Consider the following 19,438-nt stretch of genomic DNA (forward strand, 5'->3'; position numbering starts at 1 on the left):
TCAAGTGTGGCTTCCAGGAAATTAGTGATGACATCTGAAGTTCAGTGCATTTGTAGGAAAGAAACACATGGGGTTGGATTGGATATAGGGAAATACAACACGGAATGAAGAGCCAGCAACTTCATGTGAGGTGAGGCAAGTGTCTCTTAACTTTTAGTACTGGAACCCAGACATTGTTCTTCACCTGCCACAGGTCTGGAATGTGCATGAGGCTACAGTAATGAGAGTCACGGTTCCTCCCCTCAAGGAACACCAAGTCCCGCGTGTGGCACTCATAGCGCCACGTGGCGTTCTCCAGCTGTGCGCCCATGCACACCGATGCGGCCTTTTTCAATATGCCTCCCTCGAACAAATCGCCATGTAAAACACTCAAGCCAGTCATGGCTAGGCCCCTTCCTCGCCCACATCAGGACCCCCCCACACCTGTTCCCTGGCGAGTTGTGGCTTAGCCAACTCCCAAAACCTGGCTTCCTGAAGGGCAGAGATGAGACGAATGCGAGCACAGAGACCCAACGACCTGGCTGGCAACTGCTGAGGCACCCGGTTCTTCAGGAGAGACCGCCCACCTTCCCCAGGACACGCCCACCTGCCTCTTTCCCTGGAGCCCATTCTCACCAGAGCCAGATTCCAGGAGGGGACATTTCTGGAGTTTTCTGGCCCTTCGGGCTTTGGGAGCCAGTCCTGGGAGTCACTCTGTTTTGATTCCTTGGGTGAGGCCTCACTGGCAACTTGGTTATTGGCTTCGATAGAAAAGTCAAGGGGCAAAGGCTGCTTAAGGTAACACTGGAAATCCCAGACTGGTGGTTTTTCTAGCAAAGATGCTAAGTCATAGCTGGGTCAGAGCTCTCCCCTCACAGCTCCCTACAGGCCCACACCTGTCAGCATGCACCAGGCAGGCTGGGGGAACTCCAGACAGGCACCAGCTTTGCCCACTCACCTGTGCAGAGTGACTCTCTCCAGGGTGAACATAAGCTTTGCCCCACAGGCCCTGGTCCTGGGTGTAGCCATCTTTTCCCTCTTCTCCAGCAGGATTTGTTCTCTTCTCCTCTCTCTAGAGTCTCAAGCTATCCAAACCCATCTGTCCTTCCAGGTCCAGAGCCTAGATTCTGTCTTGGAGCACCTTGGAGGTGAGGGAGCTGGTCTACCACCTGCTCAGGCCAGAAAACCTTTTCTTCCTAGGAACCTTGTATGTGGCTCCTAGCCCCTGTTACACACATTTCCAGGGACGGGAATCTCCCCTCCACTCCAGCCATCTTCCCCTGCCTTCAAGCCCTCCCCGGGCTTCCCAGACTGGCCCCTATGACTGCGGCACCTTGATCTCACTGTTCCTTCATGTCGGCCCCGTGCTCACCAGAAGTGGAAAGATGCTGGTCCGTCCCTTCTTTAGGATCCCAGGGCAGATCACAGTGGGGCACAGAAAAGCTCTGGGTGCTTACCCACTTGAATCTTTCAGGGTCCTGAGGTTTGGGAAATAAGCCACCTTGCTTTCCTGTCCTCTGTTCATCTGGCTATTGGTTTAGAGAGACTCAGAGAGCCAACCTCCCTCCAGCCCCAACTCCTGTTTACATAGTGAACAACTATGGAAAACTTACTGTACAGGAGATACTCTGTGCTATGCCAGGGCCCCCACTTCTCCCCCACAAGATGTTACACTTTCATCTCTTTTTTTACCACTCAGGTCTTGAGTAGGAATTTATTGTCAGTTTCTATTCCTGAAGTGAAGGGGATGGGGTGGCCAGGATGGCAGAAGCCTCTGCAAATTTGGAATCATCTGGGTGCATTATAGCTGTCAGCTTTCCTGAGCGTCGAGAAGAGGGAAGGAAGTGGCGTTTGTGGTTTGTGGAAACTCCGGCACATCTGAAGACCCTGGGGGTGGGGATGCTTATAGGAAGTGGGCACCGGAAGGTAAAGCATGAGCTCATCTGCTATCCAGAGCCCCCACCCCACCTGGATTTGTCTCCAAGGGAAGTCAGGGCCTCCCCTCCTGCTGTTTGAGGGGACATGATACCCATCGAGGCAGGAGCGAGAAACAGCCAACTTGGCCAATACAAAGACGACAATGTGCTGGGCACCAGGAACCAACATGAGCAAAGCGGCCCTGGCCCCAGCCAGCCCTTCCACAGCTCTGCTAGCAAGGTTGGGCACACTGGCCGTACTACCCTTCCCCCTTCATTCCTTAAGTTTTCCAGGAGCACCTGAGGTCTACGGAGAGCCCAGAGGCAATGCTGGGCAGCAACTCTGCTGGGAAATGAGAGACACCTGGAGAAAAAGTACATTATCAGTTCAGCTGTGTGGTGCGGAAGCAACCCAGAGACAAATGGGGAGGGCCAGTGGTGGCAGCTCAGGAGGTGACAAGCAGAGGAAGGAGATGGAGAGTGAGTAGGCAGTCTCTCTCCTCTTCTTTCTCTTTCATGCCCCTTGAGAAACCCCATCTGTTGAGCCCCTGCTCCCTGAACCACATTCCTACACCCTGACCTCTGACTTCCAGCCAACCGCCCTCACAGCGCACTGCATGGGAGCCTCTGAAGCAACTGCCAAGTAATGATCACAATAGCTGCCACTTACTGAGAACTCACCGTGTGCCAGACACTGTGCGTATCTATGACCTTTATATAGTTCATTTATTCATATACAACTTTGAAGCGTGTAGTGTTTCCTTTTATTGATAGGCAATAGGAACTCAAGAAAGTTGTTCTAGTGCCTCAGGAACAAGTGAGCCAATAACCAGCCAGCTTTCCTGGGGGCAGCTGCCAGCCTCCTCTTTGGTTGCAAACCCAGGGATGCCAATGACCTCACACCAGGTTTTCTTGTGCTCCTGAGAACTTGCCTTGTTCCTTCTGACTTTATGTCTAATGTGCTGTTCCCCTTCTTTCCATTTAATAGGTAATAATTAGAGCACAAACTCTGTGCCAACACTGTATTCAGAGGCATTATTATCCCCATTTTATTGATGAGAAAACTAAGCCTCAGACCAATCAGATATCATGCCCAGGGCCACATAGCTAGTAAGGAACAGAGCTGAGAAAAACTGCAAAGGCTGCATTCTTAACCACTATGCTAGAGGCCTCCAAAAACAGTTACAGTCTGAAGGACTGGGGGTTAAAAACAATGAATTTTAGAAACAACCTTTTAGAAACTAGGTTCCTTAAAGAGGTTTTTGAAAATGCCAGCCTCTTTTGGCTACAATAAAGAGAATTTAGGAAGTAGGGTGGGGTTTCACAGGATGAACAGTGCAGGAAGCAGGGGCAACAGTGAGAAAATCTCAGGGAAGAGGGAAACTGTCAGATTCTGACTGCTCAGCTAGCAATATCCTCTCAGTCCAAACCTTACTGGATTTTGTGTCCTGTTTTCATTACTAAGAGCATCATTCTCTCTCGTTTATTTATGTAGTTACTGTTTCATTTTTTATTAATGTATAGTTTTTATATATCATAAAATTCACCTTTCACTGTAGAGTTCTGTGAGTTTTGACAAAAGTATACAGTCAGGTAAAAACCACCACAATCAGGATACAGATAAGCTCCCCCTACCCCTCAGAACTCCCCTGCATTCTTCTATAGTTGCTCCCCCTCCAAGCCTGTGGCAGCCAATGATCTGTTTTCTAACCCCATAGTCTTGCCTTTGCAAGGAGCATCATTCTCTCTTAATTTGCCAATAGTGCTGACAGATTTTAAAGCCGAAAGAGTATAGAAGCAGCAAATTAGAATTGGGAGAATTGGAGTGGAGAGAAGCTACCCTGACTGCAAGAAGTTCTTGAGAGACTTGCAAAAAGGTAGTTAGGAGATGCAAAGAATTTGGGGCTGATTGGTATAAGCCCCGCCCTGTGTAACAGGGTCAGTGGTTCTACAGTGTTTAGGATAAAATCTCTACTCTTCACCCAGGCTCCTCAAGCCTCCTGGCCATCACCCTGCACTCTTCGTCCCTCACCCATGAGTCACCAGCTACATCAAGCTCCTTCTGACTTGGGACGCTTGCAATAGATGTCCCCTAGGTCCAGAATACTCTTCCCCTCTTGTCATGTCTGGCCCCCTTTTGACTTTCAGCCATTAGCTTAGATATCAACTTATCAGATGACCCAATCTCAATAGCCACCCAGTCACTCACCCTCACTATGCCACTTAATCTGCACAGCACCTGACACCACCTGAAGTTTCACATACTTATTTCATTTGTAGAGCACCCATGAGTACCAGGCACTGTTTTAGGTACCAAGGCAAGAGAGTGAATAAAACAACTCACTGTCCCGGTAGAGATTACTTTCCAGGAACAGGAATCAGTCCAGCATGAACAAATAATTATAGAATGTTTCAGGTTGCAATGTGTGCTGTGGAGAAATAGGAGCAGGCCCAGAAAAGTACTCAGGACATTGGGCTGAAGAAGAAGAATGCAACCATGGTAAGAGCTGAGCTTAGAGAGGGTGCATATCATGTAGAACTTTGTTGGCTAGTGAAAGAGCTTGGGAAACTACAAAGGATTTTAAATAGTGGAGTGACATCATCTGACCTTTTATAAAAGGAGAAAGTATATAGGTAGTCAAGGTAGAAGTGAAGGGACCTGTTAGGAGGCTATTGCAACAATGGAGGGAGGTAGTCGTGCAAGGGGTGAGCCGTAGGGGGCGCGGGGCAGCTGGGGCACAGGCATGCTGCCTGCGTGCAAAGTGGCATGGACACTTGGGAAAGCTGGCAGTTCCTAATACGGTAAAACATTCCCCAACCCTATGACCTAGCAGTTTCACTCCTAGGTATTACACCCAAGATAAGCGAAAACGATTTGCAGGAGAGTATGCAAGGCAGCATTATTGTAATTGCCTTATTTGGGACTGCATGGATTGGTGAGATGTGTGCTTAACAGAGATCAGGAGCATAGTAGTGCTGCCCGCAGCCACAGCTTTCCTTCACAGCACGGGGCCATGTTTGTAATGCCCCCGAGGCGTGAAAAAAATGAAATGCTATTCAGAGTCCTGTTTAAGAGGGCAGAGAAGTATGTCATCCATTCAAAGCTGAGCAATCAGAAGTGGTAAGAGTAAGGGGGGAGTTGAGTTGTGCTGAGATTGGAAGAATTACTATTTATCTGCACTGGCGAGAAGTTAAACTCATCCTGACAGAATGTGCAATAAGGGCCAGGGAACGGCTTCTTGCGAAGCATGATTTGGCCTGGCTGGACCACATACAGTACTAGAAAGACATTTATGATTCTAGAAATGTACCTACGGGACTAAAGAATGGATGCCTGAAATACTTAGAGCTTACCATAGGCCTCCACTGCCCAAGTGAGGAATATTTGTGCAGGCGGAGCCCACAGCTCTCCTGCCCCTCCAACTCCTTCCACTCTTCCTTTGCAGAACAGAATGTTGAGCTGGGATCACTGACAGGTCATTTGTTCTCCGATCTCAGATATCCTAATGAGTGTTGTCCCCCTTCTGGCAACTGTCATGGGAAGAAATATATTTATTGGAATGAACCTGCTCTGGGTCAAAATTTCTAGATTGTCCTCTTTGATACCTTTTTCAGAGCCAGTTTAAGCTGCACATAACACCCAGAAATTTCATTTAAAGTTAGGTGTGAGATAAAGGTGGGCTCTCTTGAAGTGGAAATTGGCATGCTCCAACCTTTCTTTGTAGGACTGTGAAATTAATCCCTTTCTCTTTCTTCCATTCCTGTCTCTCTGTCTTTTGCTTTGGCTACCAGGTATTTCAGAGACATTTGTTTTAAAAAATTAAATATAGTTAAAATATTTGCTATTTATACTGTAATTACTTGGACCTGTAACTGATAGAATCAACTTGAAATATAGATAACATTGCCTAAATTTTATTCCGTTATGTGATTTTTATTATAATAGTTTTGTCATTGTAAAACTAGTACCACAGTCATTTAAGAAAAAAATAGAAAATACAAAAAAGTAGAAAGTAGAAAATCACCGTGATTTTTATTACTTTAACGTTAACCATGTGATAATTTTTGGTTATATTTCCTTCCCGTCTTTTTCTTCCTTTTTTTTTTTTTTTTAAATTTCAGTTTCTATTCCTATGTTCACGTGTAGCAACTTCCTTGGTCCTATTTGCTTCCTCATCCTTTCCAGAACCTCGCTCTCCTCTGTTTCTGTTTCTCTTTCGTTGGTACCACACGTGTTTCTCCTTTGGCGGGGGCCACGCGGTAGTCGTGCGGATATCTGGGCACAAGCGCTGGTGAGGGGCTTCATCGGGTCATTACTTCTTGTTCCGTGAGGAATGGGGATTGCCATCCCGAGGTTTCCCAAATCCTCGGGAGGATTCTGAAAGCAGTTCCACGCGAGAAACATTGGAAACTATTATTCCTGCGTCGCCGGTCCCCCTGATAAGGACGGCGATCTGAGGGTGTGCTGTCAATAGGGCCCAGGTTGCATCCACTGCACAGCAGCGCAGGTCGAGTCTGGGTCCCTTTCGCCGGGGCAGGAACGGGGGCGGGGATGGGGGAGGGGTAGGGGCGGGGCCGCCGCGGGGGCGGGGAAGGGGCGGGGGCCGCTGCGGGGGGGCGGGGCCGGGGCCCCGTCTGCCAGCTCAGGAAGTCCGCAAACCTGCGCCTGGGGCCTTTGCTCTTTTCTGGTCTCCCGCGCCCTTTGCGCTGCCTCTGCCGGCCTCCCGCGGCTCGTGGCGGGTGAGTAGCTGCCTGGCGCGGGCCTTCGGTCCTGCGCCCTCCTCGGAGTGTGCGACGAGCTCCAAGTTCGGGAGCCCTGCGTGCGGAGCGCGGGGCCCGCTGCCGGCCCAGCTCCTCAGGTGGGGCTCCAGACCGCCCGCGGCCCGGACGCCGCCGGAGGGCGTGCCGCTTGGAGCCTCCGGGCACGCACGGGGCCGCGGCGGGAGAGCCGGGGGCCCGCGGCGCCCGGTGGTTCTCTCCCTTTACCCAGAGGCCCTGGCCTAGGGGATAGGGTGGGGAGAGGCTTTGTCGTCTCCGCCTCCCGAGAGCCTCGGTTTTGGCGGGAGGCTATGGGGCCGCAGCCGACCGTGATGGGGGGGAGGGCGAGGCGCGTAGTGGGGTGGACTCGGACGTCGCCGCTCACGGGTCCGTTAGACGAGAGGCCGCTGGGTCCCACCCCAGAGATGAGAAAACCCGCGGGAATGGACAGGTTCAGCGCCGGATCCTGGACCCAAATGGATTGTGGTCCAGAGCACTTTCCCCAACACCTGGTTTATACTATTACCTGCCTCAGTGTGGCCAGAGTGCTCTTTTAGAACTGTTGAAAATTATGTGCAAGCACTGGCCGGTGGTAGAAAACAGTTTGTTGAATGAGTCAGTGACCCCAAGAGACCCTGGGAGAGCCCCGAAATCATTGCAACCAAGTGGCTGGGCTGGCAAAGGTTTATTTATTCATTCACCCACCAGTAAGACTGTGCAGCCGGTGCTGGAGCAGTGGTGGAACAGAGAAGGACCGACTTGAGAAGTGCAGGCCTTTGTAAGGCCTTTGTAAAGCTGGCTATGTGTTTGGGCCTAGGCCTTCCAGGATTAGATAGGCCTTCATCTGGTGGGCCTGGGAGAGGCTAAGGAGACCCGGCATAGTGCGTCGCCACCTTTTCAGGTAACTGGCGAATTCCACCACCAGGCTTGCCTGCTCTTCCTGCCAAGTCTCAAGCCTCACTCAATGGCATCTCATCTGGCCTCTCTAGAGGGGAGCTAGGAAACCTGCAGAAGGGTGTGCTTTTTCCTCATTACAGCTCCATCCATCTGGGACACATGGTAGGCCCTGACTTGGGGAGAACTCTTTGGCCTGACTCTGCCATCATGAGGCTTGGGAGTCCACTGGGAGTTATGGGTGAGTGTACCTGGAAGAGTCAGGTCTCAGAGCTAGGAGGAAAGAGGGAGGGAGGTAGTCTTTTAAAAGTTTAGGTTGGAATGAATGAATGAATGAATGAATAAGTAAATACTAAATAAATCAAAGTTTAGGTTGGCAGACCCCTAGTGGGTGTCATTGGGAAGAAGACACCTGCTGCCCAGAACGTGAGCTATTTCGTCCCTCTTGTGGGGGGAAGAAGAGGTACAGGGCAGCAGCCCTCACAGGAGACCCATGAGCACTCCATGACTGGGACTTAAAGGCGGCGTCTAACGGACTCCCTTGAGCACCCTGGGTGCCTGTGCTGTTCACGAGGGACAGGGTGCTGTCTGTGGGAATGGAGAGAAACTGGTGACTGATTTGTTGGGAGGCAGGCCTTGGTGGTTTGGTACAAAGAGCTGTGGGAACGTGGGGCGGGTTGCCGTTAGTTGTGTCTGAGGAGGTTCGGCTATCTGAGGTGGGCTGTGAAAGATGAGTAGGAGCTTGCCAGCTGGAGAAGAAGGGAAAGCACACTCAGGGCAGCACAGGGAATGCTGGGGGACGGTTGCTGAGGTGGGAAAGGGGTGTCTCTAGGTGGGAAGAGGCATGCATACCCTGCTCCAAGGCATTGCCCAGGGACACTCACAGCCTTAGCCAACCTGAGAGACTAATTGGAGGAGCCGGAGGTTCCACACATTTGCAGATGAGAATGGAGCCCCAGCAGGGCCCAGGCTTCTGGACTCAGGAGGGATGAGGGCATACGGAGGAGGATGGACATCTGGTGATGGAGCCTTCGAGGGCAGGACTCTTGGCCTTGCAGAAAGAAGAGTATTGAATGATACTCTCTTTCAGTCTAATGTAGTGTGGAGGGATTGGGGATTGGGATAGGAGGCTGTAACTCTGTCAGTTTTCAAGGCCAAAAAACCATCCTCATCAAGGACTGTGTGCATCCTAGTGGTGGAGCTCAGGAAATAGACTCCAGACTGTCAGCACATGAGAACCCTCACTCTAGAGTTGTAGCTACTGTAAGTGCTTTCTTTGGTTGCATCTCTGGTGACCATTTGCCAGGCTGGGGCTGTCAAGGGCAGCACAGGCCTGGAATGCCCCCTGAGGCCAGCTGCTGACCCTGTTGGGCCTCCCATGCATCGAATGTGATTAGCGGCACCTTGGCTGCCACATCTGGCTGGCCACCCCCAGAGGTCACTCACATTCTTGCCCAAAGCCACTGACAGGTATGAAAGTCAAGGATGGTGATGCTGAAATATACAGAGCTCACTGTGAGTTAGATGCACTCACAGAGAACTTTATGGGCATTAATTAGCTTGTTTGGACATCATGGTAATCAGGTACAGATAAGGAAACTGAGGCATAGAGAGATTAAGTAACTTGTCCAGGGACACAACTGAGGGAGTCAGACACCAGATTCCCAGCTCTAACCATTACACTACTTCAGAATCTCTCCTTACTGATCCAGTCCCCAAATATTGCCCATCTTAAGGAGCAGAGGGAAGGACCCTCCCTTGCAGGCAGCCCAGGTGATGAGGCAGGAGCCATGTGCATGGGAGAGGGCGGTGTTTCACAGGGCAGTAACCCTCTCAGTGAGAAGTCTTCCCAAGATCCATCCCACAAGCCCCCCAGACCTCCTTCCCCCTCCTCCCTTCTTCTCTTCCTGCCTGCATTGGTCAAAATGGGGGTTACATATGAAAGGCAAATATGGTCATCTGCATAAAGCAGCCACTTCTGGAGGTTCTGCTGCCTTGCAAATCAATTCTAGGTTTTTGGGGTATTTGTGTTCGGGATCCTAGAAGCTACCAAGTTAGAAAATCAGGAAGTGGATTGTTTTAAATTACCCTCTCCTCTTAGTAATCCATTCGATTTAGGGATGGTGAAGGTGATGCTGGAGGTGGAGTTTTAAAGGGGAAAAGACTACAGCCATGCCACCCTGAACAAGCCCGATCCTGTCTGATCTTGGAAGCTAAGCAGGGTCAGGCCTGATTAGTACTTGGATGGGAGACCACCTAGGAAGATGAGGTGTGTAGGCGTAAAAAATGAGAAATTGTAAGCTGACAAAGTCCTTGCAATCTGTGAGGTCAACCAAGGGTTGCCTCGCCTAAAAAAATAATAATATAGAAAAATAAAAATAAAGGGGAAAAGAGTACCCTTGGAGTCATAGGTTAGTTAGTTTAAAAGGGGACAGGTAACCTCAGGCCCATAGAGTAGTTGCATTGAAACTGCCCTGTGTGGCCCGGTAGGCAGTCTGCCCTAGCAGAAGAATGATGGCACTAAAGAGAGGGCTGCTCAGAAGTCTGGTGACAAAGTTACTATGGAGCTTTCTGCAAGGCTTCATGCCTCGGCTTCTGCCTAGTCTGGATGGGAACCCCAGCTGGCAGTTAATAAACTCATGCCTTGGTGATGGTTGTGCTGACCAGTAGACAGGTCAGCCTTCACCTTCCATGCTCATGTGTTTCTTCAGAGGAAGGGAAGTGAGTGCTGTGGCTTGGGTCTGGTGCAGGCCAATCTTTGGAGTTCCAAATGCAGTGTTTGTGTGTAGGGGGATCTGATCTGCTTGATCTTCCCACCCTGTGCTTGTCCTGTGTGGACCCTTGGCCCTGAGCTTTATCTGAGGCCAGTGATATGTTGCTGTTAATAGGCATCTCTGCATCCATATTTGGTTTAACTTGCATAACCACATACCATTTTAATTTTCATGCTGATTCTGTGAAGTTCCGCAGATGCGAAACATCTGTGCTGGGAGTGTTTGTCACATATATGCACATGTCTGCATCAGAGGGCCACAGGCCTGGGTCCAGCACTGACCATGTCTCAGGAGCTCCTGCTTGGAGCTCTCTCTACCCACCCCACCCCCCAACCGCCCCACACACACACACACACACATACACACACACACACACACACTGAAGAGAGAGACCTTTGAGTGGCCATTACATGTTGAGCACTCTCGCTGTTACCTTGTTCAATCCCATGAGGCACGGAGTATCCCTTTTTACAGATGGAGAAAGCGAGGTCACTTGGCAAGTGCAGAGCCAGATATGAGGCCCTCCACCTGACCTTTAGAGGATTCCTGTCTGGGCTAGGAATATGTGCATCTTTTAACATGCCACTTTGCCCTAGAGACTTAAGGAGTTGAGCTTTTGGAGTGGGGGTTATTTTTGTTTCTCAGAGAGAGCCAGCTGAAGTCAGAGTTGGGGGGACTGGAGTCTAGTTAGGGGCTGGGACATCAGGAGAACAGGTTGGAGTAGGGACTCAGTTTCAGGGAGGGGTGCAGGGTAATGGGATAGCAGGTGGGAATAGAAAGGGAGCTGAGGCATGATGAAGGGACTTGGGAGCAGCAGTCTTATGTCCTTCCTGTAAGTGAGTGTAGGAGAGGGACATGGAACTAAGTAACTCTGGTCCTATGAGAATAAAACCAGGTCTGAGGCCTCAGCATATATATTCCTCAGTTTTAGAGAAGGCCAGCTGGGCAAGTGAGTCACACCCACCAGCCGTCCCTCTCAGTGTTGGCGAATGCATTAGTAATAAAGGAGTGGCCGTCTGGGAAGTCAGATCTGTAACCGAAGGGGCTGAGAAAGGCTCCCATACTAACAGGGCAATTCCTTGGAAACAGGAAGGAGGAGGCCTCTGGGGGCGTTCAGACGGGGAACCTGAGCTTTGGGTGTTGGCTTCTGGTGGAGGTCACTGCTTTGGGACTGGCCCCCTTCTGGTCCCATCTGCCTCTGTATGTGTGGTAGGGGGATCGTAGCGGGTGAGAATGGATAGAGGGACTATATAGCCAGGTTCAGCACCGCCTGGGAACCTAGAGTCAAGGCAGGTTCTGCTATGGTTGAGGAGGTAGACTGCCCTTGACTGGAACTTCCCAGTCGGCCTTTCCTTGCCCTGCCCTGGAAGATGGCTGTGGGACAGTGAGGCTGGTGGGTTGGCCCCAGCTCAGCAAGTGGGCTCCTGGGACACAGTGACAGCACAGCCTCAAGGAGGATGCGTTTTTCTAGCCTGCCACGCCCCCACTAGCCTGGCGAATGTCTCCATTCCTTTGTTACATCCCGAGTTCTAGACAGCAAGGCAAGACTGGCTCAACTGTGGGACTGCCTGGTCCCTGGCCATCCACCACTTCTCAAAAAGCCTTATTTTCTTCCTGGAGTATCTCTCAGGAATCTTGGTGACATCTGACCTCCCAAACTTTACCTGGCTGAGCAGGGAGCTGAGTCCAGGACATTTGTTGGTCACAGCTTCTCATTAGGGTGGCGCTGACCAGTTTGTAAAAGGATTGTACTGACTGTTCTTTCACACCCCAGTGGCCTGCACTGCGCTCCCAAGTGCAGGTTATTAACCCGTTTGTAGATGTGGAAAAGAACTGGGAGGTAGGAGGTAGGGAGGCCCTTCTTCTATACTTGCCAGCTGTCCTTGCCCTCCTCTTTCATTCAGCCGCCTACCTGTCAGCTCTGGCCCAGTAGAGTGGTGTGGGAGCAGCACTGTGGCCCAGGGCAGCCATGGCTCTGACCTGGCCTTGCTAACATTCCTTTTCTCCCTGACTAAGCACTAAGAGGAGGATAGTTATGCAGTGTTGAGGAGAGAGACAGTGGGACAGTCAAAGGACAGCCTAGACATTTTGGAAGAGCCCCTGGGACACCTGTCTCCTGCCCTACTAGCCCATTTTGCCCACTTAGTGTGCACAGATCTTGCAGAAGTCCAGGGCCTGGGCAGGTGAGGGGACGCAGAGATACTAGGACATGGAGGTCTTTAGCCCCCAGGATGCTGGACTTCCAACAGCCCGGGGGAGCAGCAGAGCTGTGCGAGGGGCTGGTCTGAGTTATCTGGTAAAGAGGCTTCTGCCCCATTGTGCCACCCTCCCTCTGCCTGCCTTTTTTTTTTTTTTTTCAATTGAGATCTTTCCCATGCCATAAAATTCACTCATTTAAAGTTGTTTTTAATGTAGTCACAGAGTTGTGCAATCATCACCACAATCTAATTTTAGGACATTTCAACACCCCCCAAAGAAACTCCATACAAGTTATCAGTCACTCCCAGACCGCCTCTCCCTACAGCCCTAGACACCCAAAATCTACTTATGTCTCTCTGGATTTGCCTATTCTGCGAAGTCTGTATAAATGGAATTTTATGTGGCCTTTTGTATCTGGCTTCTTTCACTTAGCGTAGTGTTTTCAGGGTTTATCCATTGTGTAGTATGTATCAGTACTTTTATTGTAGGGATATACTACATTTTGTTTATTGAACATTTGGGTTAAGTCTACTTTTTAACTGCTTTGCATAATTCATGTACAGATTTTTCTGTGGACATTTTTCATTTCTCTTAGATATATACCTAGGAGTGAAATTTCTGGGTCATATGATAACTCTTTGCTTTGAGGAGCTGCCATACTTTTCCAGAGCAGCGGTATCATTTTACATTCCCACCAGCAGTATGTGAGGGCTCCAGTTTCTCCCACATCCTTGCAACCACTTGCTGTTATCTGTTTTATTGTAGCCATGCTAGTGGGTGTGAGGTGGCATCTCATTGTCTTTATTAGCATGCTGTAATGGCAGATAATGTTGAGCATGTTTTTACGTGCTTATTGGCCATTTGTATATCTTCTTTGGATCCTATTAAAGTGTTTTGCCCAATTTTTAATTGGGTTGTCTTTTTATTGTTGAATTATAAGAATTCTTTATGTATTCTGAATATAAGTCTCTTGTCAGATAAATGATTTGCAAATATTTTCTTCCATTCTGTGGATTGTCATTACTTTCTTTTTTTAAATATTTTTTTTATTTTTCAATTACACTTGGCATACAATATTATATTAGTTTCAGGTGTATAACATAGCGATTGGACATTTATATAACTTATGAAGTGACCCCAATAAATCTAGTACCCCTGACCCTATACATTTATTACAATATTACTGACTATATATTCCTTATGCCAGGGGTCCGTAACCCCTGGGGCACAGACCAGTACAGGTCCATGGTCTTTAGGAACTGGGCCTCACAGCAGGAGGTGAATAGCGGTGAGTGAGTGAAGCTTCATCTGTATTTGCAGCTGCTCCCCAGCACCAACATCACCACCTCAGCTCTGCCTCAGATCATCAGGCATTAAATTCTCCCAGGAGCACTGGTCCCTGGTGCCAAAAAGTTAAGGACTGCTGCCTTTTGCTATACTCTTTTTACTTTCTTGATGGTATCTTTGAAGAAAAAAAGTTTTTAATTGTCAAGAAGTCCAATTTATCTTTTTTTTTTTTTTTTGGTATTCCTTGTTCTTTTGGTGTCATGTCTAAGAAATCATTGCCCAGCCCAAGGTCAAGAGTTTGGTGTTCTGAGTTTTATAGTTTAAATCCTTATATTTAGGTCTATGATCTATTTTAAGTTAATGTTTGTGTATGATTTGAGGCGGGTCCCAAATTTGTACTTTTGCTTGTGGATATGCAGTTGTCCCTGCACCATTTTTCGAAAAGACTTGTCTTTCCTCTGGCATTGGCCACTTTGTCAAAGATCAGTTAACCATTAATATTAGGGTTTCTTTATGGACTATCATTTCTATTCCATTGATCTGTATTTTTTTCCTTTGCCGGTGTCACACTACCTTTCAAAATAAGTTTTGAAATCAGGAAGTGTGAGTTCACCAACTTCATTGTTTTTCAAGACTGGGTATTCTGTGTCCCAGTATTTCTATGTGGATTTTAGGAACCATTTGTCACTTTCTGCAGAAAAGCCACCTGAGAATTCGAAAGGAATTCCATTGAATCTATAAATCAATTTGGGAAGTGTTACTATCTTAACATTAAGTCTTCCCATTCATGAACCTGGGATGGTTTTTCATTTATTTAGATCTTTGCTTTCTTTCAACAGTGTTTGTAGTTTTCAGTTTATAAGTCATATGTTTTTGTTAAATGTATTTTCTTGATGTTATTCTAAAGGTAATTATTTTCTTGATTTCATTTTTGGATTTATTGCTCATGTATAGAAGTTCAGTTCATCTTACAAACACTTGTGTCCTGCAGCCTTGCTGAACTCATTTATTAGTTCCAGTAGTTTTTTAGTGGGTTCCTGGGGGATTTCTATGTATATAAGATTGTTTCAAATTAGTCTGTTTTAAAGCTTCCCGGTTGATTATAGTCTGCTGCCCAGGTTGAAAACTGCTGGGTAAGAGCAACGGTTCCCATGCCTTTGAGATGGACAGGGAGGGCAACATAGTAGTCAGAGCATTTGAATTTCTGAGGAGTTTTCCCCAGTGTCTGTGTGGAAGATGGAGGGGCTGGGAGCTCACACTCAGCCTAGGTACAAAGGAGGCAAAGGGATCAGTGTCCTCAACTCCAGCTTCCTCCTTTCCTGGTGAATCCAGTCGGGCCAAGTGAGTGGAAGTGTGGTCTGCTACAGAAATGTGTTCTGGGTGAGAGTGGCAACTCTCCCTCCCAGGAATCCTCAGGAAGAGCCCATGTAAAGCTGCTAAGAGAACTGAAAGGAAGAAGTCAGTGCTTTAGGGAAGCCCATGTGTCCCTCTTGGGGACTGTGGTAAAGAAGAAGTCTCTAGCTCTGAGCAACCAGGGGCTGTCAGGGTTGTCATTCTGGCTCTGCTCAACCCTGTTGTGGGGGAGGAAGAAACTTTCCTATCTCTTTCAATGTTCTTTCAGCTGGTCCAGTAATTAAATCTACATGAGACAGATTAACAAGAGAAAATAATGAAATATAATTGTATACAAGTATATACAATTATATCTGGACACCACCACGTACATGAGAGGTTCAGAGACAGAAAGGGGAAATGAGGTCTATATGGCTTTCTGTGCTAAGGATGAGGTAACGGCCTTGGGGCTTCAAGGGGAAGGAAAGTCATTCTCAGGATGATGAGAAGAACAGATATTTAGTAAGTAGAAGTTTGCCCTGCCCTACAGATAGGTCATAAAAAGTCGTCTCTGGTGATAACTCTTATTAGAGCAAGGCCCCAAATTTAAAATTCTCTAAGAGAGAGGGAAAAGTTTCTCATGAGCCTGCAGAGCCTCGATTGCCTTCAGCTCAAAATAATTCACATACCAAGTGGCAGAGCTTGGGATAACTCGGTCTGAACCCCTATAGTTCCCTCCTGTGAGACTTATGAGAAGTCTTATGTAGCTAAAGTTTGGCTGATAGATTGTTTCATATCACATTAAATCAGTCTCAGTCTTAAGAGTAGGTCAGTTCAGTTAAACAGTTGTGTTTTATTTCAGGAGGCAGTGATGTGGGCAGGTTCCCAAAGTCGGCCTCTGGTGCAAGCAGCCAGGTACTCAATAAGATACATCTCTATGGAAAAGAAAAAAGAAAAGAGAAAAACAAAGATTAATGATTGGAGCAGACTATAATCCTGGGTTCTGAGTGTCGAAAGCAAGGCAGTTGAGATTTCTAGATGTCTGTCTCGCATCATCTTCAGACGGCATGAAGGCAGGCAGTGACAGTCTTTTAGATTCTCCTGGTTTTCAGTTTCAATGTCTTTGGTGATCTTTCTGCAACAGGCACGAAGATTATCCGTAAATGAGCTTTTGTGATTTCTTTGAAGTAATTATCAAATTGTCTTACTTTGGCTTGTATGGCCTTGGGAAACGGGCAGTTTTAGTTCTTAATGAGTCCAAGTCAGAAGGGTGGGAGAAAAATTGGAAACATTACTTTGGAGAGTCACAGCCGGATATTGGGGAAAAATAGAAGAATTCAAGATCCAGTCCAGTTTACAGATAGGAAAAAAAAAAAAAAAACCCTCAAAAGACAATGAACAGCACTGGAATCTAATAGCCAGCCACAAAGATGTATTTCTGAAACATACTTTTTCTCTCTAAAATCACACCCATTTTTTACCAAAGGTAGCTAAATTAAGAGTAATTTGTTTGCAGAATAAGTCTAGTTTCAATAAAGTTTGCCTGTTATTTAAATAGGGGCAGGAAGAATAGTAATTAACCACATACGCCTTAAAAAAAATTTTTTTTTAATTTTTCAATTACAGTTGGCATTCAGTTTTAGTTTCAAGTGTACAGCATAGTGGTTAGACATTTATATAACTTGAAAAGTGATCCCCTTGATAAGTCTTATACCCACATGACACCATATGTAGTTATTACAGTATTATTGACTATATTCTTCTAAGTTGTACTTTAAATCCTCCTGACAATTTTGTAGCTGCCATTGTACTTCTTAATCCCTTCATCTTTTTCACCCAGCCTTCAAACCTCCCTCCCGTCTAGCAAGGATCAGTTTGTTCACTATCTGTGAGTTTGTTTCTGTTTTGTTTGTTCATTTGGTTTTTAGAATCCACATACAAATGAAATTATATGGTGTTTGTCTTTGACTTATTTCACTTAGCATTATACCCTCTAGGTTCATCCACATTGTCACAAATAGTAAGATTTTGTTATTTTTCATGGCTGAGTAGTATTTCATTATATATGTATATCACATCTTTTTATCTGTTGGTCTTTTGATGGGAGCATTTAATCCATTTACGTTTAAAATAATTATTGATAGGTATGTAGTTATTGCCCTTTTATTAACTGTGTTCTGATTGTTTTTGTATTTCGTTTGTGTTCCTTTCTTATTCTCTTGCTCTCTTGTATGTTAATGACTTTCTGTGCTCTTGTTTTGGATTCCTTTCTGTTTATTTCTTGTAGACTTTCAGTTTATGGTTATCATGTGCTTCATATATATCAAGCTGTGTTTATAACAGTCTATTTTAAGTTGATGGTCACTTAAGTTCAAACACATTCTAAAATCACTTCCATTTTTACTCACCCCCTCCACATTTATGTTTTTGTCATTATATTTCACTTTTTGTTTGTGAAATTCTCATTGAGATTATCTGTTCTTCCCCTAAGTTCATTGAGCATCCTTGTAACCAGTATTTTGAATTCTGCATCTGGTAGACTGCTTGCCTCCATTTTGTTGAGTAACTTTTTTGGAGTTTTGTCCTGTTCTTTTATTTGTCTCCATATTTGTCTCCCTGTGTTTGTTTCTATGTATTAGGTAGACCTTCTATGTCTTCCAGTCTTAGCAGGGTGGCCTTATGTAGTAGGTGTCTTGTGGGGCCCAGTGGCACAGTCTCCCTGTTCACCTGAACTGGGTGCTTCAGGAGTGTCCCTTATGTGAGTTGTGTGTGCCCACCTGTTGTAGTTGAGCTGTGATTGCTGTTGGCACATAAGTGGGTGGGATGGACCTTCAAGCAGATTGGCTGTGAGTACAGTGGACCGGTTGTTTTGCAGGGGTTAACCCATGGAGTGGGATTTGCTTTAGCGGGGCTCTGGTGCCTGCCGAGTCCACCCTTGTGGGTGTATCATTTGTGGCACCAATCAGGTCATGCTCTGGTGTGGTCCGAAGCCAGCAACCAGGTATGTTAGTTCTGGGGCATCTTGAGAGGAACTCTGGTGCAGGTCAAGGTTAGCTGCTATCTGTGTCTGGCCCAGGGCCAGCTGGTAGGAGCCACAAAATGATCTGCAGCTGATAGCTGCCTGTGTTGGGCTTGGAGGTACAGAGGAGTGTTTATGCTGTGAACTGTGGTCAGCTGCCACTAGTGCCGGGTTTGGGGCCACTTACCAAGAGTTATAGGGCCAGCCACTGCTTATTTGGGGTTTGTAGATCTTTGATGAATTTTAGAAGAGTCCAAGGTGTGGGGCCAGGTCGGACACTTAGGTGGATTAGCTTCTGAAAGAGGTTTGGCTGCACTTGTGTATTGGGTGGGGCAGAGGTCTCAGAGAAACACCAGAGTGGAGAATGGTGTTAGCCAGGTATATGGAGACTCAGATTTGGTGTACCTGCAGGCTCTGTGTGTGGAGGACCCAACAAAGGTACAGTGGTGCCTGTTGGCACTTTAATCCCTGGAGAGCTGCCCTTCCAGCCCTTGCTCTAAAGCCAGATAATTCATTTTCACCCCATATGTCCTGGAGCTTTTCGAGGTGCTGTACCTTTGCTGGAGCTTCGGATGAGTGTTTGTGAGTAAGTAAGTCTGTACTCGGGCCCTTTAAAAGGACACTTGTGTGTGCAGCAGCCCTTCGTCTCACCTGATGCAGTCTCTGCTGGTTTTTGCAGCCAGGTGTTGTCGGGACTTCTCTTCCTAGAACTGGTGCTCTGCGCTGGGGAGCCCTGTGTAGGACTGGGACCCCTTGATCCTTGGGGGAACTTCTGCAGCCGAGAAATCCCTCCTGATTCTTAACTACCGCCGCATGTGGGTTTGGGACCAGCCCTTTTGCATCCGTGACTCTCCTCCCAGTCTTGACGTGGCTTCTTCTGTATGTCCTTAGTTACGCAACTTCTCTTCAGCTAGTCTTCAGGCAGATCTCAGGGATAGTTGTTCTATAGTTTAGTTATCATTTTGATGTGGTCATGAAAGGAGGTGAGCACAGCATTTACTTACCCTGCCATCTTGACCAGAAGTCTACTAGGTTCTTTTAATCTACTTTACTGGAACTTTTTATAAGGAATCTCCAGATTGAACTTTAAAAGGTCTTCTGAGGCCGGAAAAGCTAAGCCAAGGACTTGCCATCAAACATCGCCTGCAATATCTATAGATTTGGGTGAGTTTCTCTCTTCTCTGCATCCCCAAAATATTCTGAGAGTCCTCCACCTGCTGGAAGTGACCTTTACTCACCTGGTAAGTCTGCTGGGAACTCTGTAAGCAAAGTATCAGGCT

At 47.3% G+C, this 19,438-nt stretch overlaps 1 protein-coding gene and 1 pseudogene across 2 annotated transcripts in view; both read left to right on the plus strand.

Moving 5' to 3' along the window:
- The first annotated feature begins 6,525 nt into the window (after window positions 1–6,525).
- Window positions 6,526–19,438, plus strand: part of BID (BH3 interacting domain death agonist) — a 36,986-nt gene continuing 24,073 nt past the window's right edge. Inside the window, exon 1 of one of the 2 annotated variants that reach the window (XM_036236859.1) lies at window positions 6,526–6,635. The gene's annotated coding sequence lies outside the window, so the exon portion shown is untranslated. Of the gene's footprint in view, window positions 6,636–6,661; window positions 6,755–19,438 lie in introns of those variants that run through there. The other variant, XM_036236858.1, reaches the window with a different exon arrangement.
- On the plus strand, window positions 9,710–9,827 carry LOC118614026 (annotated as a pseudogene).

The sequence above is a fragment of the Rousettus aegyptiacus genome, unplaced genomic scaffold (assembly GCF_014176215.1).
Source record: "Rousettus aegyptiacus isolate mRouAeg1 unplaced genomic scaffold, mRouAeg1.p scaffold_m13_p_2, whole genome shotgun sequence".
Lineage (NCBI taxonomy): Eukaryota > Metazoa > Chordata > Mammalia > Chiroptera > Pteropodidae > Rousettus > Rousettus aegyptiacus.